General features: G+C 41.3%; 1 pseudogene across 1 annotated transcript; it reads right to left on the bottom strand.

The window, feature by feature from the left end:
* Positions 1-1,083: 1,083 nt before the first annotated feature.
* Positions 1,084-25,525, bottom strand: LOC309645822 (large ribosomal subunit protein eL29 pseudogene; annotated as a pseudogene). Its single transcript has one exon. The product of its transcript is annotated as a large ribosomal subunit protein eL29 pseudogene (transcript).
* Positions 25,526-26,259: the final 734 nt, after the last annotated feature.

Genomic DNA, 26,259 nt, shown 5'->3' with positions numbered 1-26,259 from the left:
TGAATTTAAAAGCTTATTTTGACTGCTCTGTGGAGAGAGGCTTGGATAGGGTGAGAGTAGAAGCTGAGGAGGCTCTGGCAGTCGTCTGGTGAAGGTAGTGGTGGTAGAGATGGGATGTATTTGAGGCTTTTTGGAGGCAGAATTGATAGGACTTAGGTATTGGATGTGGGGGGATTAGAGAAAAGAAGGAGCCAGGGACGATGGTCTAGCTTCTGGGCATAGTTACTGGCTGGATGGTGATGCTATTTCTTGAGACAACTGGGGAAGGACTTAGTTTGAGTATAAAATGAAGAATCTTCTGTTTGAACACCATTTTGAATGCCATTTGGTATACCTCAGTGGAAGTGTTGAGGAGGCAGTTGTTTCTGTATCTAGAGCCCAGAGGAGAGAGGAGATCCACAAGATGAACATTTGGGAGACTTCAGCACAGATGGCAGTTAAAGCCTTAGGGGTATGAGATCACATAAGGAAAGTGGTGATGTAGAAGGGAAGTGGTCCCAGGATACAGTATCCTGAAGAAACCACAGCATGTGAAAGGAAGGAGCAGCCAGCAAACCAGGAGGAAAACCAGGAGAATGTGGTATTGCAGATGCCGAAGAGGATGATGTTCTAATAATGAGTGGTGCTAAGAAGTCAAATGAGATGGGGACAGAGAAAGGACCACTGGTCATTGCATCTGGCAACATGGAGACTACAGTGAACTTGTCAAGAGCAACTTCTGTGGATTAGGGAAGCAGAAGCCAGATGGGGAGTAGGTCAAAAAGAGAACCAGAGACAAGGAGGTGGGGATAGTGTGTGTAAACAACACCTCTGAGAAGTTTCACTGTGAAGAGGAACAGAGAATATTTTCTTCCTTCTTAGCAATTGGCTTCTTTTTATCATATGAGAATGGTGTTGACTGGGTTTATTCTCATGTTTGGTTACTAGAATGCAGCACTAAATTTGTGGCGCAGTCATAAAAAAGAATTTAGACTTCATGGTGTACATTTTCAGCCCTGATTCAATTTTATGTCCCTACTCTTGTTTTTATTCTGTCTTGACTCTGACTTTTAACTAAGTCCATCTTCTTGATTGATTGATTGATTTTTTTTGACAGATCCTGCCTCAGGTTTATTTGTACAAATAACACAGGAGGACACCAGCCCCATGCAGGTAGCAGCCCAGAGGTCATACCAGTCCTTCTGTCCTTGAATCAGCAGAGACCTCTACTTTGGAGCCTTCTTGGAGGCCTGGCCACCTTTGGGAGCCTGAGTCTGAGCTGAAGCCAGAGCAAGAGCCATAGCAGCAGCCTGGGCCTGGTTTGAGCCTTGAACTTTGGCCAGCAAAGCCTGAGACCCTTGGTAAAGCAGGCACAGTAATGTTTCCTGAGATTGGGGTGAGTGATGTAGGCAGGTTGACCAAGCTTGGGGCTGCTGCCCTTTGGGATTTTGGGCTTGACCTCCTTGGGTTTTACGAGTGCCTTGATAGCCTTGGCACGTTCACTCATGGCCTTGGCGTTGTTGGCTTGCATCTTCTTAAGGCCCTGCTTTGTACTTCTTGGCAAAGTCCATGTTCCTCAGGAACTTGGGGTCCACTCCCTTAAGAGATTCATATCTTTGTGACTGGGGCTTCTTGATGCCATTCCTGTGCCAGTTTTGGGCATGGTTGTGCATGGTGTGGTTTTTGGACTTGGTCATGTCTGCACTGAAGCCCGTGGATCTCACAGTGCCTGGGATTGAAAAAGAAAGAGCCATCTTGTTGATTTATGTACTATACCTTAAATATTTCCCAGAGAAATCTGAGCACATAAATAAATTAATAGGCTCTAAGGCACTGTCTGTGTCAAGTAGCAGCCTCACTAAGTTCAATGTACTTTTTTTTATTTTGATAGATAGTAACTAATCCAATTCTTGGCCCTAATTCCACTTTATGTCGTATCAGGGCATTAGTATCTACATTGTCATCAGAAACTGAAGCTTGTTCCTGCTATGGTGTTGAGTGAAGTTGGTGGTGAGATGTGAGCTAGAGACTGGGCCCATTGTGTCATTTGACTTGCAGCAGCATCTGCACACATGAACACATCCACTCCAGAAACTCTAAGGGCTGAAAGCTAGCACCTCTCAAGCTTTATTATGCATCTGAATTGCCTGGGAATAGGGTAAAAATGTATAGGGGATCAGATGCCACCCCAAAATATGCCACTTTAGCATAAGGATTATTCTGAGCTGAAGACAGTTGAGAAACACCACATGCCAAACAAGCTCTTTGCCCTCTTCCTCTATTTGCTTAAGAGCAGGATTTATATTTCCATGTGTTAGGGTGTCTCCCTCTCTCAGCAGGAAGAGGAAGACAGTTCTAGACTCTTAGCAGCCCAGGAACAATACCAAGAGGAATCTACATAACAAACTTTACTAAAACAACCCTTATCTTCCATTAGTTTCCCTGCATATATATATATACCTTTCCACAGCTTGCCCCCCTTAAAACCTCAAACCCCTTCTCCTTTGTCTTCTCACTTCTGTACAAATTTATTGCTCCTTATTAAGATGCTAATATAAGCCCCAAGTTCTATTCATCTTCTCAAGTCCTTCATCGCTGAGTTTCTCCTACATGCACAATGCATATGTTAATAAACACTGTTTTTCTGTCTTAAATTGTCTTTTGTCAGTTTAATTTCCAGGGCTTCAGTCATAGAATGTAAGAGGGTGGGGAATAATTTGTTTTCCTCCGCTCCAATACAAATTCTGATTCAGTAGATTTAAGGTGGAGCCTGAGAATCCATTTTTTTCTTTTTTTTTAATTTAATTTTATTTATTTCTTTATACACCAGGTTCTTATTAGTCATCTATTTCATACACATCAGTGTGGACTGATGTCAATCCCAGTCTCCCAATTCATCCCACCACCACCCCCACCACCCCCACCACTTTCCCCCCTTGGTGTCCATACGTTTGGTTCTCTACATCTGTGTCTCAATTTCTACCCTGCAAACCAGTTCTTCTGTACCATTCTTCTAGGTTCCACACATATGCAATAAGATGCAATATTTGTTTTTCACTTTCTGCCTTACTTCACTCTGTATGACAGTCTCTAGATTCATCCATGTCTCTACAAATGACCCAATTTCGTTCCTTTTCATGGCTGAGTAATATTCCATTGTATATATGTACCACTACTTCTTTATCCATTCATCTGTTGATGGACATTTAGGTTGCTTCCATGACCTGGCTATCGTAAATAGTGCTGCAATGAACATTGGGGTGCATGTGTCTTCTTGAATTATGGTTTTCTCTGGGTATATGCCCAGGAGTGGGATTGCTGGGTCATATGGTAATTCTATTTTTAGTTTTTTAAGGAACCTCCATACAGTTCTCCATAGTGGCTGTATCAACTTACATTCCCACCAACAGTGCAAGAGGGTTCCCTTTTCTCCACACCCTCTCTAGCATCTGTTGTTTGTAGATTTTCTGATGATGCCCATTCTAAATGGTGTGAGGTGATACCTCACTGTAGTTTTGATTTGCATTTCTCTAATAATTAGTGATGTTGAGTAGCTTTTCATGTGCTTCTTGGCCATCTGTATGTCTTCTGTGGAGAAATGTCTATTTATGTCTTCTGCCAATTTTTGCATTGGGTTTCTTTTTTTTAAATATTGAGCTGTTTATATATTTTGGAGATTAATCCTTGGTCCGTTGATTTGTTTGCAAATATTTTCTCCCATTCTGAGGGTTGTCTTTTCGTCTTGCTTGTAGTTTCCTTTGCTGTGCAAAACCTTTTAAGTTTCATTAGGTCCCATTGGTTTATTTTTGTTTTTATTTCCGTTACTCTAGGAGGAGGATCAAAAAAGATCTTGCTGTGATTAATGTCAAAGAGTGTTCTTCCTGTTTTCCTTGAAGAGTTTTATAGTGTCCAGTCTTACATTTAGGTCCCTAATCCATTTTGAGTTCATTTTTTTGTATGGTGTTAGGGAGTGTTCTAATTTAATTCTTTTACCTATAGCTGTCCAGTTTTCCCAGCACCACTTATTGAAGAGACTGTCTTTTCTCCATTGTATATCCTTGCCTCCTTTGTCATAGATTAGTTGACCATAGGTGCGTGGGTTTATCTCTGGACTTTCTATCCTGTTCCATTGATCTATATTTCTGTTTTTGTGCCAGTACCATATTGTCTTGATTACTGTACCCTTTGCAGTATAGTCTGAGGTCAGGGAGCCTGATTCCTCCAGCTCCATTTTTCGTTCTCAAGATTGCTTTGGCTATTCGGGGTCTTTTGTGTTTCCATACAAATTGTGAAATTTTTTGTTCTACTTCTGTGAAAAATGCCAGTGGTAGTTTGATAGGGATTGCATTGAATCTGTAGATTGCTTTGGGTAGTATATTCATTTTCACAATGTTGATTCTTCCAATCAAAGAACATGGTATATCTCTCCATCTGTTTGTATCATCTTTAATTTCTTTCATCAGTGTCTTATAGTTATCTGCATACAGGTCTTTTGTGTCCCTAAGTAGGTTTATTCCTAGGTATATTATTCTTTTTGTTGCAATGGTAAATGGGAGTGTTTCCTTAATTTCTCTTTCAGATTTTTCATCATTAGTGTATAGGAATGCAACAGATTTCTGTGCATTGATTTTGTATCCTCAACTTTACCAGATTCATTGATTAGCTCAAGTAGTTTTCTGGTGGCATCTTTAGGATTCTCTATGTATAGTAATTATCACGTCATCTGCAAACAGTGACAGTTTTACTTCTTCGTTTCCAATTTGTATTCCTTTTATTTCTTTTTCTTCTCTCATTGCTGTGGCTAAGACTTCCAACACTATGTTGAATAATAGTGGTGAGAGTGGACATCCTTGTCCTGTTCCTGATCTTAGAGGAAATGCTTTCAGTTTTTCACCATTGAGAATGATGTTTGCTGTGGGTTTGTCATATATGGCCTTTATTATGTTGAGGTAGGTTCCCTCTATGCCCACTTTCTGGAGAGTTTTTATCATAAATGGGTGTTGAATTTTATCAAAAGATTTTTCTACCTCTATTGAGATGATCATATGGTTTTTATTCCTCAGTTTGTTAATATGGTGTGTCACATTGATTGATTTGCATATATTGAAGATTCCTTGCATCCCTGGGGTAAATCCCACTTGATCATGTTGTATGATCCTTTTAATGTGTTGTTGGATTCTGTTTGCTAGTATTTTGTTGAGGATTTTTGCATCTATATTCATCAGTGATATTTGTCTGTAATTTTTTTTTTTTTTGTAGTCTCTTTGTCTGTTTTTGGTATCAGGGTGATGGTTGCCTCATAAAATGGGTTTGGGAGTGCTCCTTCTTCTGCAATTTTTTGGAAGAGTTTGAGAAGGATGGGTATTAGCTCTTCTCTAAATGTTTGATAGAATTCAGCTGTGAAGTCATCTTGTCCTGGACTTTTGTTTCTTGGAAGATTTTTATTCACAGTTTCAATTTCATTACTTGTGATTGGCCTGTTCATATTTTCTGTTTCTTCCTGGTTCAGTCTTGGAAGGTTATACCTTTCTAAGAATTTGTCCATTTCTTCCAGGTTGTCCATTTTTTTGGCATAGAGTTGTTTGTAGTAGTCTCTTAGGATGCTTTTTATTTCTGTGGTGTCTGTTGTAACTTCTCCTTTTTCATTTCTAATTTTATTGATTTGAGTCCTCTCCCTCTTTTTCTTCATGAGTCTGGCTAATGGCTTATCAATTTTGTTTATCTTCTCAAAGAACCAGCTTTTAGTTTTCTTGATCTTTGCTATTGTTTTCTTTGTTTCTATTTCATTTGTTTCTGCTCTGATCTTTATGGTTTCTTTCCTTCTGCTAACTTTGGGTTTTGTTTGTTCTCCTTTCTCTAGTTCCTTTAGGTGTAAGGTGAGATTGTTTATTTGAGATTTTTCTTGTTTCTTGAGGTAGGCTTGTATAGCTATAAACTTCCCTCTTAGAACTGCTTTTGCTGCCTCCCATAGGTTTTGGATCATCGTGTTTTCATTGTCATTTGTCCCTATGTATTTTTTGATTTCCTCTTTGATTTCTTCAGTGATCTCTTGGTTATTTAGTAATGTATTGTTTAACCTCCATGTGTTTGTGTTTTTTACGTTTTTTCCCTGTAATTCATTTCTAATCTCATAGTGTTGTGGTCAGAAAAGATGCTTGATATGATTTCAATTTTCTTAAATTTACTGAGGCTTGATTTGTGACCCAAGATGTGATCTATCCTGGAGAATTTTCTGTGCACACTTGAGAAGAAATTGTAATCTGCTGTTTTTGTATGGAATGTCCTATAAATATCAATTAAATCTATCTGGTCTAATGTGTCATTTAAAGCTTGTGTTTCCTTATTAATTTTCTGTTTGGATGATCTGTCCATTGGTGGAAGTGAGGTGTTAAAGTCCCCCACTATTAGTGTGTTACTGTCGATTTCCTCTTTTATAGCTGTTAGCAGTTGCCTTATGTATTGAGGTACTCCTATGTTGGGTGCATATATATTTATAATTGTTATATCTTCTTCTTGGATTGATCCCTTGATCATTATGTACTGTCCTTCTTTGTCTCTTGTAACATTCTTTATTTCAAAGTCAATTTTCTCTGAGTAGACTTTGAGTATTGCTACTCAAAGCAATGATTATTGCTACTCCAGCTTTCTTTTGATTTTCATTTGCATGGAATATCTTTTTTCCATCCCCTCACTTTTAGTCTGAATGTGTCCCTAGGTCTGAAGTGGGTCTCTTGTAGACAGCATATATATGGGTCTTGTTTTTGTATCCATTCAACAAACCTATGTCTTTTGGTTGGAGCATTTAATCCACTCATGTTTAAAGTAATTATCGATATGTATGTTCCTATTACCATTTTCTTAATTGTTTTGGGTTTGTTTTTGTAAGTCCTTTTCTTCTCTTGTTTTTCCCACTTAGAGAAGTTCCTTTAGCATTTGTTGTAGAGCTGGTTTGGTGGTGCTGAATTCTCTTAGCTTTTGCTTGTCTGTAAAGCTTTTGATTTATCCATTGAATCTGAATGAAATCCTTGCTGGGTAAAGTAATCTTGGTTGTAGGTTCTTCCCTTTCATCACTTTAAGTATATCATGCCACTCCCTTCTGGCTTGTAGAGTTTCTGCTGAGAAATCAGCTGTTAACCTTAATGGAGTTCCCTTGTATGTTATTTGTCATTTTTCCCTTGCTGCTTTCAATAATTTTTCTTGGTCTTTATTTTTTGCCAATTTGATTACTGTGTGTCTCGGCATGTTTCTCCTTGGGTTTATCCTGTGTGGGACTCTGCACTTCCTGGATTTGGGTGGCTATTTCCTTTCCATGTTAGGGAAGTTTTTGACTATAATCTCTTCAACTGTTTTCTCAGGTCCTTTCTCTCTCTTTTTGCCTTCTGGGATCCCTATAATGCAAATGTTGTTGCGTTTAATGTTGTCCCAGAGGTCTCTTAGGCTGTCTTCATTTCTTTTCACTCTTTTTTCTTTATTCTGTTACATGTCAGTGAATTCCACCATTCTGTCTTCCAGGTCACTTATCCTTTCTTCTGCCTCAGTTTTTCTGCTATTGGTTCCTTCTAGTGTATTTTTCATTTCAGTTATTGTGTTGTTCATCTCTGTTTGTTTGTTCTTTAATTCTTCTAGATCTTTGTTAAACATTTCTTGCATCTTCTCGATCTTTGCCTCCATTCTTTTTCTGAGGTCCTGGATCATCTTCACTATCATTATTCTGAATTCTTTTTCTGGAAGGTTTCCTATCTCTACTTCATTTAGTTGTTTTTCTGGGGTTTTATCTTGTTCCTTCATGTGGTACATAGCCCTGTGCTTTTTCATCTTGTCTATCTTTGTATGAATGTGGTTTTTGTTTCACAGGGTGCAGGCTTGTAGTTCTTCTTGCTTCTGCTGTCTGCCCTCTGGTGGATGAGGCTCTCTAAGAGGCTTTTGCAAGTTTCCTGATGGGAGGGACTGGTGGTGGGTAGAGCTGGCTGTTGCTTTGGTGGGCAGAGCTCAGTAAAACTTTAATCCACTTGTGTGCTGATAGGTGGGGCTGGGTTCCCTCCCTGTTCGTTGTTTGGCCTGAGGCAACCCAACTCTGGAGCCTACCTGGGCTCTTCGGTGAGGCTAGTGGCGGACTCTGGGAGGGCTCACACCAAGGAATAGTTCCCAGAACTTCTGCTGCCGTGTCTTTGTCCTCACGGTGAGACACAGCCACCCCTGCCTCTGCAGAAGGCCCTCCAACACTAGCAGGTAGGTCTGGTTCAGTGTCCTATGGGGTCACTGCTCCTTCTCCTGGGTCCTGATGCCCACACTACTTTGTGTGTGCCCTCCAAGAGTGGAGTCTCTGTTTCCCCCAGGCCTGTCAAAGTCCTGCAATCAAATCCCGGTAACCTTCAAAGTCTGATTCTCTAGGAATTCCTCGTTCCATTGCCGGATGCCCAGATTGGAAGCCTGAAGTGGAGCTTAGAACCTTCACTCCAGTGGGTGGACTTCTGTGGTATGTGTTCTCCAGTTTGTGAGTCACCCAACCAGCAGTTATTGGATTTGATTTTATTGTGATTGCACCCCTTTTACCATCTCATTGTGGCTTCTCCTTTGTCTTTGGATGTGGGGTATCTTTTTTGGTGAGTTCCAGTGTCTTCCTGTTGATGATTGTTCAGCAGTTAGTTGTGATTCTGGTGTTCTTGCAAGAGGGAGTGAGAGCACATCCTTCTACTCTGCCATTTTGAACCAATCTCCCTGAGTGTCCATTTCTAAAAAGCTTTCAGGTGATGCTGATGCCCCTGGTCCATGGATCATAATTTGAACAGTAATGATATAGGCCACCAGGGACTGCCTGCAGGACAACACACCCAGCCCTTCTGGATTTCTTCAATGTACCTTAATCTTAACTGATTGACTATAATCATCTGTGAGAAGTGACAGCCACCAGGACTTAATCTGAGAGCCCACCTGGATTTGTAAAAGTCCACTTTGTATTAGAAGGGACAGGCTTATTTGTGAGAATTACATAACTTTCCAATCTTGTCTACTTAAAACTGAGGGCCAGATTTCATCTTGGGTTCCCTGATTAGATTTGCATCAGTAGTAATTCTCCTGAGTATTTGCCTCCTCTCTTCCTTTGAGGAAACACATGCTTGACACTTCTAATGTTTTGGGGCAGAGCACTGTTAACCACTTGCTTTGGAGGATCTTTCAGCTAAGAACAGCTTGTTAGTGGTGATGGGGTGGGGATGACCGTGAGGATTAACTCATTAATTATGCAGAGCGATGCAGGCTACATAATGCCTGGCAAGGCATTGGAGAAAAGAATGACACAAGATATCTTTCAGTGACAAGCTTTGGATTAGACACTCCATTTCTAGAGGCAAGATTGACTCAGGAAGCCCAGAGTGCCAAGAAATGTTGGCCTGAGATAGTAGTAGTGGCTATTCCACTTCCCTACCACCTCTCAGATCCACTGGTCCCAACTTTGTCCTGAGAGGGCATGGAACTTCCTCTGCTCTCCTCATGCAAGTCTAACCTTGTTAAAGCAGCTTTGCTCCAGGAAGATTTGTAATTTAATCTGTTACAGTGTCACCATGGCAAAATATTTATGTCTCTTAAATGCCATTAGCCCAGGGGGCCAGGATTTGAAACACTGCTTTACCCAGTACCCTAGCTAGTGATTAACAAAAGATTGTGTTACAGGACACACAGGGCATACTGGCTGGTTCCAGGGCAAAGAAGGCTTATGTGATCTCGGGTGGCCTCAGCCTGCAGTGGCTTGAAGCAGGGTTTCAGTTCCCGGCCAGTGATTGAGTTCGGTTTGGGATGGTGAGAGCAACGAATCCTAGCCACTAGACCAGTGGTCAGTGACAAGGCCCTGGCCCTACAGCTTTGCAGAAAAGAATTTCCCCCAAAGACGGAAAGTAGTGAAACAAGTAAAGTATTTATTAAAAGAAAAAAAGAGTACGTGTGGATAGACACACAGGTGGATTCAGAGAGAGAGTCGCGCCCTCATAGCAGTTTGAATCACTTTTATGGGGCATTTCTTCCATGTTTCCTTTGACCAATCATTTTGATTTGCCTGGTTCAGAGTCCATATTTGTTGTATCTCAGGATTTTCCCATGTGTGAGCATGCATCTCTTAGCCAAGATGGATTCTACCAAAGAGGCCTATGGGTAAGTGAGCATTAGTTGGCATCACTCCCCTTTTGACCTCCAAGAGCTTTTCTGCGCATGTGTAGTCGGGGAGGTCTCCTGACTTCAAGAATGAGGAATATGTGGTCTCTTATCTTCTATCTGGGCAGGGCCCTGCCTCCTCTTTCAATTGTTCTGTTATTCCCATCTCGTCTCAGAGTGTCGTCCACAAGAAACGAACTCAACCGTTTGGCCTGGGGGCCCATCTGTCTCCTGCCTCATATGAACCTAATGTCCATTTCTCTTCCTTTAGGAGGGGCTGAGATTCCATTAAAGAATTGGGGACCACCAGATCTCTTCTGGCCTCACTGAACACATTATTACCTCCTAGGGGCACTAAAAGAGAAACCCAAAGGGATTGGAGAGTGTGCATTTGCATCTCCTGCAGAGCAGTAAGGGAGGGTGTGTGTGATGTCAGCGTGGGGTGAAAGGACAGGGGATGAATGGTGAATATAAGGGAGAAGTGGGGGAAGAAGCAGGGCTCTCCTCTTCTCCCCTTCTCTCCTCTCTCCACTCAGTCATTCATTCAATAATTTTGTGGAGGGACCAAAGATGCAGAGAGTTGATTTATCCACCTCAATTCTTGGGGCATGCACTAGTTCATGCAAGGTCTCTCTTTCCTTTCATTTCACTTCTCTTCATTTCATTTTTCCTTCTCATCCCTGACTCCACATATTTTCCTCCACATTATAGGTGTTTTAGATTGGGTTTTCTAGAAGCAGAGCTTGAGACCGAGATTCTTGTTCAGTGGTTTATTAAGGAGGAGCTCTCAAGAAATACTGGTTAGGTGAGCAGCATAGAGAAGCTGCTAAGGAAAGACCAGGTGATGTCTAGCTTCAGCCTTATCCCATGGGGAGCTATAGAGCATGAATGGCATCACAAAGTGTTGGTTTTCCCTTCCTTATTCTGCTCACCTTACCTTGAGGCAAGGGAGCAAGCCTGTAATATGTGGGGTTGAAGGTTGCCATGAGGCAGCTCTCCTCAGCTGAGGTCAGTTCTCCAAAGAAATGGGGCAGCTGTGTGACATTGGCAGTCAACACTCACAGCAGTGGGGGAATGGGCACTCCATGTCCTTGTGGTGTGTGTCTATTTATTATTGTAAAATACTTAGTGTTCATTCAAGAACCATTTATTGAACCCCTATTCTGTGTCTAGTGCTATACTAAGAACTAGGAGTTATAGTTGTGATGAAAGCAGACAGGATCACTCCCCTAGGTTAGAGTTAAATGGAGGAAATAGATATTAAACAACTATTTATAGAAATAAATAGCCAGAATCCACACATAATAAGTACTGCGAAGGAGAAGCTCAGGTGTGACAAGAGATCATAAGGACAGGTGTACTCTGGGGAGGACAGAACGGCCTTCTTGAGTATATATGGATATGACTTAGACATAAGTTGGCATTAACCAAGCAGAAAATGGGAAGGCAGGTGCTCCAAAACAGTTGGAAGAGCATGAGGAAAGTTCTAAGGTAGAAAAGAATTCTGTGAGTTCAGGAAATGGCTGGGGCACAGTGAGCAAAGGAAGGGGGAGAAGGGGACACACAGCATAGGATGCTGGGCCTTGTAGGTCATGTTTAGGACTTAGGGTTATCACTGAAGCTCAGTGAAAATCCATCAAAGTTTTCAGCAGGAAAGGGACCTGATCACTATGGCAATTAAGTGGGGCAGGGTGACCAGTTTGGAGAAGGTGAATGGAAGCTGAGAGGCTCATAGAAGTCCAGGGAGAGATGCCCACAGCCTGGACTAGACTAGAGTGGTGGCAGTGGGCATGAGGAGAAGCAGCAGATTTCAGAAGAAGTAGCCATGAGTCTTGCTGATAATTTGGGAGTGGGGAGTGAGGGAAAGGCAAACCTGACAACCAACTCCCATGTGAACTGAGGTGCCATTTTCTGAGGGTGAGATGCAGGGTAGGCAGCTGGGAGAATGTGTTTAGAATTCAGGGGAATGTGCCGAGCTGGAAATTTAAGTCCAGTGGTCATCAGCATGTAAGTGATACTTGGAACCCTGGGAGAGAGTATAGCTAGGGGAGAAAAGAAAAGAGAGACCACAAGCAAGGCCCAGGCAAGGGAGGGAAAACAGCAAAGTTTCAGGAGAAACCAGAGAGATAGGAGTAACAAAATTGTGGCACCAATGAACTTACTGGAGAAGCTTCAGGGAGGAGGGTCAAGTCTGGGGAACTCTGTTGGGTCAAGTCAGACAAGCCTGCAAATGTGGCTACAGGGAGATGCTGTGGAACTGTGAGGTCTGCTGGCAACTTTCTCTGTGGGAGGCTTGGCTGGGAGGTGAGGGAATGAAGTGATGAAGACAACTCATTTAAATAAATTTGGTTATTTGTGGAGAAATAGGGCAGCCTCTGGACTGGGAGTCAAAGAGGAAATTGTTTAAGATGAGGGAAATGTTTGAGTGCTAGGAAGGAGCTGGTCTATGGGAGAGAAATCTAGGGTATAGGAGAGTGAGGGGTTAATTACAAGAGGAAAGTTTGCAGTGGTGGGAGCAGGTAGGAGGCAGTCTACAGTCTCCATTATTTGGCCATTGTTGGGCCCATTCACATCAGTGTCCCATGCTAGGGGAGTGAGGAGCAGGGAAGAAGAGGTGGGAGCATTTTAAATGGCATCCAGGCCTGAGTCTGGGGTAGCAGACCCCCTCACTCTCACAACCCCCTGGATCCTCAGTCCTGTTCTTTGCTGCTGACCCTGGGCAAAATGTTATCATCCCCAGCTAATCCTTAGGACCCTGCTTCCCATCCTTCACCCTCTCACCCTCCCCAAACACAGCTTCCTCATGCTGTCCTCAGGGTGACTTTTCCAAATAGCTACCCCCTAGCTTCTCCATTTCCCCTGTCAAATGATTTCTCATGTCTGCTCTCTATAAAAAGAGACTTTATTTGAAAGGATTATTGAAGGGAAGAGAAGGTACTATTGAAAGGGAAAGGGAGTGGGGCAGAGGGAAAGCACTCTGACCATAAAATCTGTGTGTCTCAATGGTTAGGCAAAGAGGGGTTTATCTTTTATAGGGAGAAGAATAGAAAGCACAGGGGTAGGGACATGGGATAAAGGGGAGTGACATCAGATGGTGTATCAGAGGATATTTTACCCTGAGGCCAGGACATTCTCAATAGGGGCTGTATGCTGGTTCAGGTTGAGGGTGGGCCAAAGTTCAGGGACCTGAGGGAAGGAGATGATCTTAAGCAAAGTTTGCTTAACAAGCATTTTGTTCCTATTGATGATTGGGGGCAAGCAGTTCAGCCAATCACTTATGAGGCAAAGAATGGGAATCTGGAGGGTCTGTGTCTGGCCAAGGTGGAGGTAGCATCTGTGAGTCTTATCTAAGTCTTATGGGAAAGGGATGGTTGGGCTGTGTCTGAAAAAAATGTACAACCTAAAAGTTGAGAATTATATCTTATTTGGCAGATTTTCTGAGGACTAAACCGAGAAAACAGCTTCTCAGATCACTCTAAATGACTGCGCCAAAGAGGTAAAGGAAGAGCCAGGATATATAGGAGTTTTGCAACAAAAACCAGGTAGAACTTCGAAAGATTACTGTTAATTAAAGAAAACCAGACATCTTAAGTTAATGAATTTAGTGCTTTTCTATGTATGGAAAGATGCAAGAGTCTGGGTTCATTGAAATCATTCTTTTGATATGCATCTTAGCTATCTAGGGCTAATATCCTGCTTCTCTCCATCCTGAATCCCCTCAAGGTGCAGGGGTGGCTGCAGTGGCTGAGGGATTAGCATCAGGCAACCTCCTCGTCTCCATCCTGAGTTCCCTTAGAGCTCACTGTCAATAGTGGCTATAGTGGCTGATGGCTTGATGACCATTCTTTGTTTGCTGACATGGCAGGTAACATTGTTCATCCACAGTGCCTCCCCTTGGTCATAAATTCAACAAAGTTTGGGAGGCTTTTTATGACAAATTTTGTCCCACAGTGCTAAGATGGTTCATTCCTAGATCAGGCAAGGATTCTGCTGATATGCCATTCAATATGCTGATCTTTTTTGGATCAGGCCCTGTTGATAATCTAAAATTCTTTGGCTCTCCTATCTTACTAGTCTATTATGATCCAGGAAATGTTTTGCCTTGTTGCTTCTTCCCATATCTAGATTTTCACTATTACAATTACCTTATGTGGAGTTTTTTATATATAATTAACAGTCTCAAGACTTTTAGCCATCATTAATTTTGCTAGAGTCCTAGTTACACATTGGGTAATGCAAAAGACAGTCTTATAAACTAGACAGGATAAGTAATAAAGTCATAATGCAGCAGAGAGAGACACAAAGAATAAACAATTTGGAAACAAAGAGAACAAATTAAAACAATAATTAGTATAACTAGTTGTAATCTGGTTGCAGTAAACCATCAAGTCCACAGGGGAGCCAGCTGGAGAAGCCAAATTCTGGAATGATCAGGTAGAGAGAAAAAGATACATGTTTTATCTTTCTTTACAAAGGTATACTTATCAACTTGTGTGGGCCACAGCATAAGAGGAAAGGTTTTTCTGGAAAACAAAGATTAAAAGTCAGTATATTTCAGGACTTCCCTGGTGGTGCGGTGGTTAAGAATCCTCCTGCCATTGCAGGGGACACGGGTTTGAGCCCTGGTCCGGGAAGATCCCACATGCCGCGGAGCAACTAAGCCCGTGTGCACAACTACTGAGCTCGAGTGCCACAACTACTGAAGCCTGCGTGCCTAGAGCCCGTGATCTGCAACAAGAGAAGCCACCACAATGAGAAGCCCGTGCACCGCAACGAAGAGCAGAGCCGGCTCACCGCAACTAGAGATAGCCCATGTGCAGCAATGAAGACCCAACGCGGCCAAAAATAAATAAATAAACAAATAAATAATCTTATAAAAAAAAGTATATTTCAGAAAAAGTCATAAAATTATAAATCATACTTATCAGTTCATTCAGTACCATGTAATTAATTCCTGATGATCTGGATGAAATCTTCGGGTTTCCATTAGAGTTCTGTAAATTTTTACCCAGTTTAGTGGTATGATCTAAAAGTTATCAGAACTTATATTTGTAAAAAAAAGTTCTTTTTATGAATTTTCTTTGATATCTTCATTTTATGAGTATCAGAGTAAAGCACTGACTGTGTATAAACGACAAAAGACTACATGGTGAAAGATCTGATCACAGGGCAATTGACAAGAAACTTGGATATTTCTTGGACATACATTTTAAGATAATAACTAGAATTGTGACTGATAACATTATCCCAGAGCATATCATATTTTTAAGAACTCCATGTAAATTTTAGAATACCTGTATTAATGACATTTATCCATACAATATAACCAAACGTTCATCTCCAATCATTTGACAATGCTTCTTAGGTAATTTAACATACCAAATAAGCCAAAATAATATTAATTTAATATTCCTCTCTGAGCTGTCTCAGGGTTCCTTTGAAACATCTCAGAGTTAGCTAGAGGTCAAAATAACTTGTTAGAATTTGATATTTGAGAAGTTTGTCAAAAACATATCAAAAAGGTCTCAAAACACTTGATCAGATAAGATCATAGATCACTGTGGAACAATACTTGTTCACTTAACCAAAGTGACAAAAGATTTAAGAAACAAAAAACCAAGTACAGATCACTGAGAGGCAAAGAAACTCACACAATCTGTTATCAAAAGCAGTATTCCAAGAAAACTTTGTTCTCTTAACAGAGAGATAGGAACCAAGTCCAGTCTTGTACCAGCCTACTTTTAATAACAAAGCCCATTTACCTAATTAAATTTAGTCTAATTCCAGCCTGACTATGTACAAAACTTCTTTTACAGGGTTCCCTTTTTGCAAACCTTCCACTACTTTTTGTATCCATATTAGTTTGTCCCTTATTTTTTTTATCCAGAAATAACCAGCTCTAGGAGAGAATTATTCTTTCCCCTTAACAAAATATATTTCCATACCTTCATTGCTGAAAACACACATCCTACTTTCTTTGTATATGGAAATGTTCCCCTTATTATCTTTAGTAGCTTTAATTACATACTACAAATTTTAACCCTTAAAAATCTTAATCTCTAGCAAAACCCAACAAGCAGCAGGTAATTGTAAACTGTTTGTCATACCGGCATTTTCTGATTGGAGTATCCCATAACCTCTAGAAACATATAATATAATTTCTTTCCTCAATGAGGTACAATATACGTGTCTAATAAACCCAAATACCTTTAGTTTCCCTCTTGTAAGGAGACAAAGGTAGGTAAATTTAGACCTGTTTAGCAATTAATGTTCCAGTATTTTATCTTATTTGAAATGACCTAGATATTCAGTGAATTCCCATCATTTAGCAAAACTCTTTACCAAAATCTGGAGAAACTAGATTAGACAGACATACCCAAAGCATAAGTATTCCTAAAGAGTTCAAATTCTTTTCTCATTTACATTTATTTTATTTATGAAAATTCTTATCTCAAATTCTTATTCTTATCTGAAAATTCTTATCTCATTTACATTTATTTTATAACCTATGAAAATATTACCAAACCGAGCTAATTTTGTTGTTGTTATTGACAAACTCTGTTACAGAAATATCATGAACGTATTGACATTCAGGAAACCTAGGTACAATAAAAGTAAAACATGTCTATATTGATTAAACCAGTAAGCTTAAACTAGCTTAAGCTAGCATACCAGATGTTAATTTAATATTGAGTATTTCCTAGATCAGGTGAACCTGAAATTTATTCTGGCCAGTTTCTTTCATATTTAGAAATGTTTAGTTTGTAAGTGCTTACTTTTAAGTCAACTAAATAGAGCTCTTCTATACATTTAATTCTGATAATATTTTCCAGAGGTACAGACATCACATATAATGTACACACAGCCATATAAACAGACAAAACTAGAGATCTCATAGCTTCACTTTAAAAACTTTGTTATGGGGAATTCCCTGGTGGTCCAATGGTTAGGAGTCTGCTCTTTCACTGCCAGGGGCTGGGGTTCAGTCCCTGGTTGGGGAACTAAGATCCCGCAAGCTATGTGGCATGACTAAAAAATAAATACATATATAAATAAATTTTAAAAATAAAAAAATAAAAACTTAGTTATGAATCAGGTATTACAATATAAACTTACTATTTTATAAATAACAGTAGTAATAAATTAAATTTGCTTGCTCAGATGACTAAGACTTTACTGTTTGTGTAAAAGACTTAAGATTTGTATTTGTCCTTGATAAACCCTTAAGGAGGATATGAATTAGATTTTGGTTGAGGGAGCCTTTCTACCGGTTTGAGTTTAAAAAGCCACCTTTTCCCTTTTTTCCCCTTGGTTTCAGGTTCTACCTGATTGAGGTAATTAGGTTCAGTCTCAGGTCACTGTGTGCTGTATTTACACTTCTGATTTGTAGAGATTTGCAAGACAAAGACAGTTGCTTTTAACTCCCCAGAGAACTGGTCTGTCACATAAATGATATTAAAAGATTGATTTGCCCAAATGTATTTTCTTTAATTTGTTTTTCTATATCAGTGAGATTTCCAACTAAACTGAAATTTCAGAGCTCTGTGTTTTAGAACTTTAGGGTGGGTTTAATTTATCATGCCTTCAAAAACTTGTATAAGGCATTCAACCAAGGCTCTCTTTCTGAGTACACAAGTTAGACCCAGAGCAAAATCTCTATTATTATTAGCCCCCAAATATTAGCTCTCGGCTTTACTTTATCTTATATGGGCTCAGGTAACCCTATTGGTTTTCTTTAGTATGTTTAATTAATATTTCCCTAGGGGCAGATTCATATGCCCTCTTTTATAATACCAAGCAGGGGAAGCATTCTCCAGTGAAACATGTCTATCCCACAATATAATTAAGCAAAAGTGATGGAACAATCTTGTCGTGGTCCAAACGCGGGTTGGAAAATAATTTCCAGACATAAGGCAGAATGTAAAGAAGATAGAATTTATTAGAGGGAAGGGTCACTGCCAGAACAGCAGGCTGACTTCCTAGTAGTCTGGGACAGTTGAGCCTGAACATGTGCTATTGATCAGTTTTTATAGGCGTCGCCCAGGTGGGCTCAGGAATTTCATAACCTTGGCAACATGGTGGGGAGGGTGATTAAGAGTCCAGTAGGGGGTGTAACGCTGAAACTTTTTCAGGCAGGGTCGTCCTTTGTCCTTGAAGCACCATTGTCCTTGGAGCATCACCTATCTTATATAAAGCCCATTTAAATATACCAATTTTTATAAACTTTCATCTCAATTTTATCAACTTTTATACTTTTACCGTTAGTTTCCATTCAGATCCAATCAACAAGTGTTGGTCTTACAAGGAGTCCTAGAAACCTTTCTTTTTATCCTGACCTTTTAATCTATTTTTGTATAAAAGGTTCTGGGGGGGTTGAGCCAAGGTACTCTGGCCCTTTTGTCAATCCTTTAACTTGATTAATTGGCCTAAATATTGCCCCAAGTAATTGTTGATCAGGTATCTCTGTAATTTTCTCCCAGCCTTTTAAATATATATATAACTGGGGTAAATAAAGAAGACTTGTTTGGAGCCCTTTAATGTTGGGGGTCAATAGGGGGGGTCCCTTTGGCCCATCCAATCTTAGGTAGTATTGTATCAAACCTTTGATTTAATCCCATTAACACCTGTTTTATTTATCCCATTTTAAAATAACCATCTAAAGATTTCTTTATCCATTTGAAATAAGTCCCTTTAAAATTTCTACCGTGTTGGGAAAAAGTGTCTAGACTTTCCCTTCAGTTTTTTTTCTCCTTATTTTCCTGTTAATCAACCTAATTAACGTTAATTATTCTATTTTTTTATAGTAATCTTTTATTTATTTATTTTTATATTTATTTTTGGCTGTGTTGGGTCTTCGTTTCTGTGCGAGGGCTTTCTCTAGTTGCGGCAAGCGGGGACCACTCTTCATCGCGGTGCGCGGGCCTCTCACTGTCGCGGCCTCTCTTGTTGCGGAACACAGGCTCAGTAGTTGTGGCTCACGGGCCTAGTTGCTCCGCGGCATGTGGGATCTTCCCAGACCAGGGCTCGAACCCCTGTCGCCTGCACTAGCAGGCAGATTCTCAACCACTGCGCCACCAGGGAAGCCCCTATTCTAATGTTTTTATTAGCATCTGTAAGATCCGCTGAGGAGAAGAGGAGAACACAAATAAGGCTTCCCAAACTGGTTTTCCTTGCTTGTTTTAAACTAAGGGAGTTCTTAAGCTAACCATTTAATATATATATAAATTTAATATAAGTTGATTAATTTTCCTCATAGGTACCAATAAAATAGCTGTTTATAATGAGCAGTCTATAGAAATTTACCAATTTAGAGTTTTTTCAGTTTAAAGGATCCATCATTTGGCCATTAATGAGATATATCTTAATAGTGACTCAAACCAATGAGACACAAGAGGCTTCCCCACAAGAGAGTGTGAAGGATGCTGCCTAAACTAGATCCAGAAAGTTTACTCCCAAAAATACTTTAAGAAAGTAAAAGCCTTTGTTTTATAGGCTGACACAATGAAGGTTAAGATGGCAAAAAGCCCCTGAGAGTTGGTACAGTCACACAAAAGAATACTCAGAATCCCAGTCTATTCAGTTGGCTACCAAATGTATACCATATGTGTACCTTTTTCATGGCAGAGACCAAATTCTCAAAATACACACATGCGCGTGCACACATACACACAACTCCGAAGATCAGGTAGAACATTTACATGTCAAAGACACAGGAAGAGAAATGCAAGTTCCCTCTAGAAGGGCTTTGTTTCTTTAAAGTCAGAATTCTGAAAAGATGTTTTATCAAGACAGTTTTTTCTAACTTAACTGTGTACACTATAAAGTAGCCCCATTTTAGTCATTTTCAGGGCAAAATTTTCTTTAATTCCCAATTAAGCAAGTACTTGTAAGTGTAAGTTTTGTATGTACATAAACCTGGCCGGGGTATTGGAGGCAGGCAATATGTTGTCCCTTTTTCTTTTGTTTTGAAAACCTTGTTCCCCATTCTGAGGTTGGTTTGTTGAAATAAAATCAAAATCACTTGTGAGAATAATGTGATGGGCCAATGTGCTGCTTGTGCTTGTGCTTGAGCTTAACTGCTCTACATTATACCCCAGAGTCATTTCAGCTCCTCTTATGTGTCTTGGGTTCTTCCTCTGTTATCTTTTTTATTTTTTAAAGGAATTCCTTTTATTTTTATTATTTATTTATTTATTTAGTTTTGGCTGTGTTGGGTCTTCGTTTCTGTGCGAGGGCTTTCTCTAGTTGCGGCAAGCGGGGCCCACTCTTCATCGCGGTGCGCGGGCCTCTCACTGTCGCGGCCTCTCCCATTGCGGAGCACAGGCTCCAGACGCACAGGCTCAGTAGTTGTGGCTCACGGGCCTAGTTGCTCCGCGGCATGTGGGATCTTCCCAGACCAGGGCTCGAACCCGTGTCCCCTGCATTGGCAGGCAGATTCTCAACCACTGCGCCACCAGGGAAACCCCTTCCTCTGTTATTATAAGACCACCATGGGTGCTCAGACCATGGAACGGCCAGTTCTTATTCATGTCCCTGGCAGAGCAAGCTTTAATTAAAATGAATGGGTTTCTCTATAGGGACTGCTGCATGGTACGAGGACTTGCCTCCACCACTTTTGCGAGTTTCTCAATTACCTGAGGAAGCAATTGCTGGCTGAGAGGAGATGTCCCCTTCTTCAGAGCTGAAAGGTCTCATACGATTTCAGTTTTATTTCAGCAAACTCTATTAAGGTAGCCAATTCAAGGAAAAACGACAGGTCATTCTTCACCCTAATTACCCAGTCCAACCTATTCAGTGTTCTTTCAAATGACCAAAGTCTTCTCAGTCTTTCAACTGAGGATAAAACCACTGTGTCTAAACTGAGCAAAATCTTTCCCAGTGTCTTTTACAGAGGATAACCCAGGTACTTCTTCTTGAAACTAAGTTTCAAGGACAACCTACTCCTCCAGAGAGGAGTTTAACACCACTGAATAAAATTTAGAATTATCAACCAATAATGGGAGATCCATGAACCAGGACAGACTCACCCAAATATGCCTGGACTCTCCGAGGAGGTAGACAGGACCAAGAGACCTCTGCTTGTACCAGGCTCCAGATCCTTGTAGAGTTTAGGCAAAGGAGGGAGATCTGCTCTGGGTCCCTTTGTGATTGCCAAAATTGTTGACTGAAAAAAAATGCACAACCTAAAAGTTGAGAATTATGTTTTATAAGGAGGATTTTCTGAGGACTAAAGCTTGGAAGACAGTCTCTCAGATCACTCTAAGGGACTGCGTTGAAGACGTACGGGAAGAGCCAGGATATATAGGAGTTTTGCAACAAAAACCAGGTAGTCAGAATGTTAAAAGATTACTGTTAACTAAAGAAAACCAGACATCTCAAGTTAATGAATTTAGTGCTTTTCTATGCTGGGAAAATATAAGAGTCTAGGCTCACTGAAATCATTCCTTTGAAATGCACTTTAGCTATCTAGGGCCAATATCCTGTTCTCTCCATCCTGAATCCCCTCAGGGTGCACAGTTGAGGGTGGCTGCAGTGGCTGAAGGATTGGCAGCAGGCAACCTCCTTGTCTCCGTCCTGAATTTCCTTAGAGCTCACTGTCAATAGTGGCTGTAGTGGCTGATGGCCTGATGAACACAGTATCCTTTGTTTGCGGATATGGCAGGTAACATTTTTCATCCACAGCTGCACCCCACAGGCCAGCAAGCTCTGTATTTGCCAACCTCAAGACCTAAGAAAGAGCCCACAGTCAGCAACAGAGACATCAATGGTTTATTAGATAGGGGATCTTACATGTCCAAAGCAAGATCCTGAGCAACAGCCTACTGTATATGGCAGATGGCAGGCAGGACATGGCCACAGTCCTTGCTATGGGAGTGGGTGTATTACCAGTTATAGGGGGAATTGACTTCAGGTTGGCTCTTTGGTTACCAGGGAAACCAGCAGAAGGGCATGTTCCTCAGAGACTCTTTGATAAACTAGCAGGGTAGAGCCATTCTGATCTAAAGATTAGAACAATCACTAGGTAGGGTGGGATGAGGGAGTATGGGGATTAGGGGGTGGGGGGCTGGGTTGTGGGGAACAAGCATATAGGCAGTTACTGATTAGGCTCTATGGCTAAGAGGGAGGTCAGTCAAGTGAGTAGGGTGTAGGTCAAGCAGCGACTGGTCAAGGAGGGGATGTAGAGAGAGCAAGAGAACTGCCATCTTGCATGGTTTCCAGGAAAACAGAAGTGTGAGAGGATTTCTTAACCATTGTTGTTTTCTAGGAGCTCAGGTAAAGTTCAACATTGCTCTTCCTTATCCCTGCCCGCCCCATTCACAGTTCCCATTGCTTAGAGCAGCAGATTTGTGCTGGATGTTAAGAAATCTGTCTCTTCACTAATAGCCTCTCAGGGGTGTGAGGCTGCGTAGACCTTTCTACATTATGTGAGGTCTGAGGAGAATTGACAGCTCCTGGGGGTTTGGTTGAAAGGTTCAGCTTCCAGGTCAACTGTGAGCCACTAGTGGGGATGGAAGGGTAGGCCTTCAACCTCAGCAGCTTCACTTCTGCAGGCTTCTGCTGCCCCCAGCTCTGTGCCTCTGAGGGTGAGGAGTTGGTTGCCCAGGTAACCTGGCCCTCAGGTGACCAATTCACCCCAGCATGGCTGCAGGTGCTGGACCATCTTCCCCTTTCCGTCCTCCTACTTGATTGTAGTTAGTTGCTAAGTCAGTGTTTAGTAGGGCTGGGTTGGTGTTTAAGGTGAGGGTTTTGGCCATTTTGGTGAGTTACTCAGTTCTCCTGGGTCTCTCCCATGTAAAATGTTGTTAATCTTTTGTTTGATTTTCTCCTGTTGATCTATCCCATGTCAACTTAATTCTTAGACCAGCCAGAAGAACCTAGAAGGGTAGAGGAAAATTTCTTCTTCCCTGACAGGATAAATGTACCTCCCAGGTAATTCTAATGGGCACCCAGTGGTGAGACTCACTGCTCTCAATGTTCACTAGGAAGAGTGCTTCTCAAGCTGCAGTGTGCCTGGGGTATCTCATCCAAATGCAGATTCTCTTCAGCAGGTTTGGGGTGGGGCCTGGCATTTCTATAATGTTCCCAGAGGGTACCAGTGCTGTGGTTTGGGGGATCACACTTAAAGTAGTGAAGGTCTAGAACAAAACAGTGGCTTCACATCAGAATCCCAGGGGAGCTTTAAAAATTACCAATGGCTAGGCCCCATCCCTAATTCTGAAGTAATTGTGTGGAGTGAGGCTCAGGCACTGGGAATTTTAAATGCTCCTTAGGTGATTCCAATGTGCAGCCAGAATTGAGAACTGCTGATTTAAAATGATGGGATACAGTGCCTTTAATAGTGTTGATGTCATTCCATGCCTTACCTCCCTTGCTGCTGTCTTTTTGCTCCAAACTGAGCCTTCTAAATGCCCCATTCGAGGTTCCAGGATAATCTATGGAAACCAGAAGTTCCTAAACCACCTTCGTGCATCCCTTATTCCTCCTTCTTCCCAGAAGTGTTCATCAGTGAGTCCCTCCCCATTAGTCTGGATAGGGACAAGGTACTAAAGCACTCCCTGAGCTAAAGTTTTTGAGAATGATGTGCCATCCTGATAGAGGTTTGAGTGGTGGATAGGTGCAGAGTCAAAGTCCTCTTTCATCCTACCATCTCCACTGTGGGCTGCAGCACATTTGGGGGCTTGCTTCTCACTTCCTCCCCTCCCCCCAACTCAGAGCAGGGGCCTGTCTAGCTCTACCTGACCTCCTCTTGGTCCAGGAGTCCTATCCATGAACATCTGGACCCACTACAGTGATACTGACTGACACTGGCCCAGTGCCACATGCTGCTCAGCTGGATACTCCCTGGGGTGGTGGGGTCCATCTCCCTGCTGGTCTAACCTTGAATCACACTTTTGTAGTCATTTAGCCTCTGACCTGGTCAACAACTCCAGAGCCAATATAGCCTATCAGATGGGTAACCCTACCCTCAGGCCTCAGATTCTCCCCCATCCTTGTCACTGCATAAGAAATCCAACCAAATTTTGAGATAGGATTACCAACTCTGCTTTACCACTAGCTCCCTGCTTCCCAATTCTTGTCACCTCTCCCAGAGTCTCCAATTATTTCTAGGGCTGTCTTAATACATAAAAGCTACTCAAAGCAAAATTTGTTGGAAGTCAATTTTATTCATTAAAGTATACAATTAGGGCACTTCTAGTGATGGAGGAAAATGAAACAACAATGGGATACATTGCACTGAAAAGGGGGTTTTCTCTGCTGAAGCCATTATTGGAATGAGTGCCATTAATTTTATAAAAAAGGTATCATATGCAGAAAGGTTCTAACAACCACTTTAGGTGATTTGGAGCCTTTACTGGTTATGAAGTGTGGAAACTGAGGATGGAGAGGCTTGTTGCAGCGTGCCCATTCCCAGACCTGGAATGGGAGAGATCTTTTTTTTTTTTTTTAAATTTTATTTATTTATTTATTTATGGCTGTGTTGGGTCTTTGTTTCTGCGTGAGGGCTTTCTCTAGTTGCGGCAAGTGGGGGTCACTCTTCATCGCGGTGCGCGGGCCTCTTACTATCGCGGCCTCTCCCATTGCGGAACACAGGCTCCAGACGCGCAGGCTCAGCAATTGTGGCTCACGGGCCTAGTCGCTCCGCAGCATGTGGGATCTTCCCAGACCAGGGCTCGAACCCGTGTCGCCTGCATTGGCAGGCAGATTCTCAACCACTGCGCCACCAGGGAAGCCCTGGGAGAGATCTTTGAAGCTGCACTTCTCAGGTGATCCTCCCAGTCCTAGAGATAAAAACAAGATGAGGGAGATATTAATATTATTATTTATACTTATGTAACTTACATTTGGGGACTCTTTTGTAAATTGCTTAAGGCACTACTGATTTATATGTAATTTCACCTCTCGTAGCATCACTTCTGGGTGGAAGATAAAGGCTTTAGGTATTTCCAAGAGTGCTCATTAAGCCAAGTTTAATGGGAACAAATGTTCCCTTTACAGTTTGGCTTTTATGGGAAATTACATCTTTAGTAGAAGCTTGTGTGCTTTAGTGACCTAGGATGGTGGTTTTTGAAAGATTTCCCTGTTGAAAACATATATGGAGAATGTATCGGTGTGAGTCACAGGCAGCTTGGAAAAGCGGTGGCCTGGACTGTGGTTTTGACAGAGGGTCTCCACTAGGAAAAAGGGTGATTCAAATATAAAATATATCATCATTATTATTTTTAAAATAAATTTATTTATTTTATTTATTTATTTTTGGCTGTTTTGGGTCTTCGTTGCAGTGCGCAGGCTTCTCATTGCAGTGGCTTCTCTTGCTGTGGAGCACGGGTTCTAGGCATGCGGGCTTCAGTAGTTGTGGCACGTGGGCTCTAGAGCTCAGGCTCAGTAGTTGTGGTTCACGGGCTTAGTTGCTCCGCGGCCTGTGGGATCTTCCCGGACCAGGGCTCGAACCCGTGTCCCCTGCATTGGCAGGCGGATTCTTAACCACTGCACCACCAGGGTAAGCCCCATAACATCATTATCATTGACATTTATGGAGCACCCATTTGAATGGTGGTTTTCAAACTTGAGTGTGAATCAGCGTCCCTTGGTGGGCTTTTTAAAATCGGATTGCCGGGACCCAGTGTTGAGTTTCTAATTTGTTAAGTCTGGGGTGTGGAATGAGAATTTGCAATTTTACCAAGTTCCTAGGTGATGCTGATGTATGTAAAAGATACATTTTGAGAATGACTGAAGTAGTATATTGGATCTCTAAGATCTAAGATTCTGAAAAACACAAGCAGTGAGATTTCTCTAAATTGTCAAATTTTTAAACTTTGATTAGAATTGTTTCAATCAGTGTGTCCAAGAAGTAGATTTATCTGATGCCTTTTTTAAAAAAAAAAAACTTTTTTATTTTGAAATACCTATAAATTCACTAGAAGTTTCAAAGAAATTTACACAGAGATTCCATGTGGCCTTTACCCAGCTTCCTCCAAAATTAACAGAATTATAGTACAATATCAAAACCAGAAAATTGACAGTGGTACAAACCACAGAATGTATTCAGATTTCACCGGTTATATATGCACTCCTTAGAGTGTGTTTGTGTATAGCTCTAAGTAATTTGATCACATGTGTAACCTCAAGATACTAAAC

Source organism: Balaenoptera physalus (assembly GCF_965194825.1).
Source record: "Balaenoptera physalus genome assembly, chromosome: 16".
NCBI lineage: Eukaryota > Metazoa > Chordata > Mammalia > Artiodactyla > Balaenopteridae > Balaenoptera > Balaenoptera physalus.
This window is presented reverse-complemented; position numbering and strand designations above follow the sequence as displayed.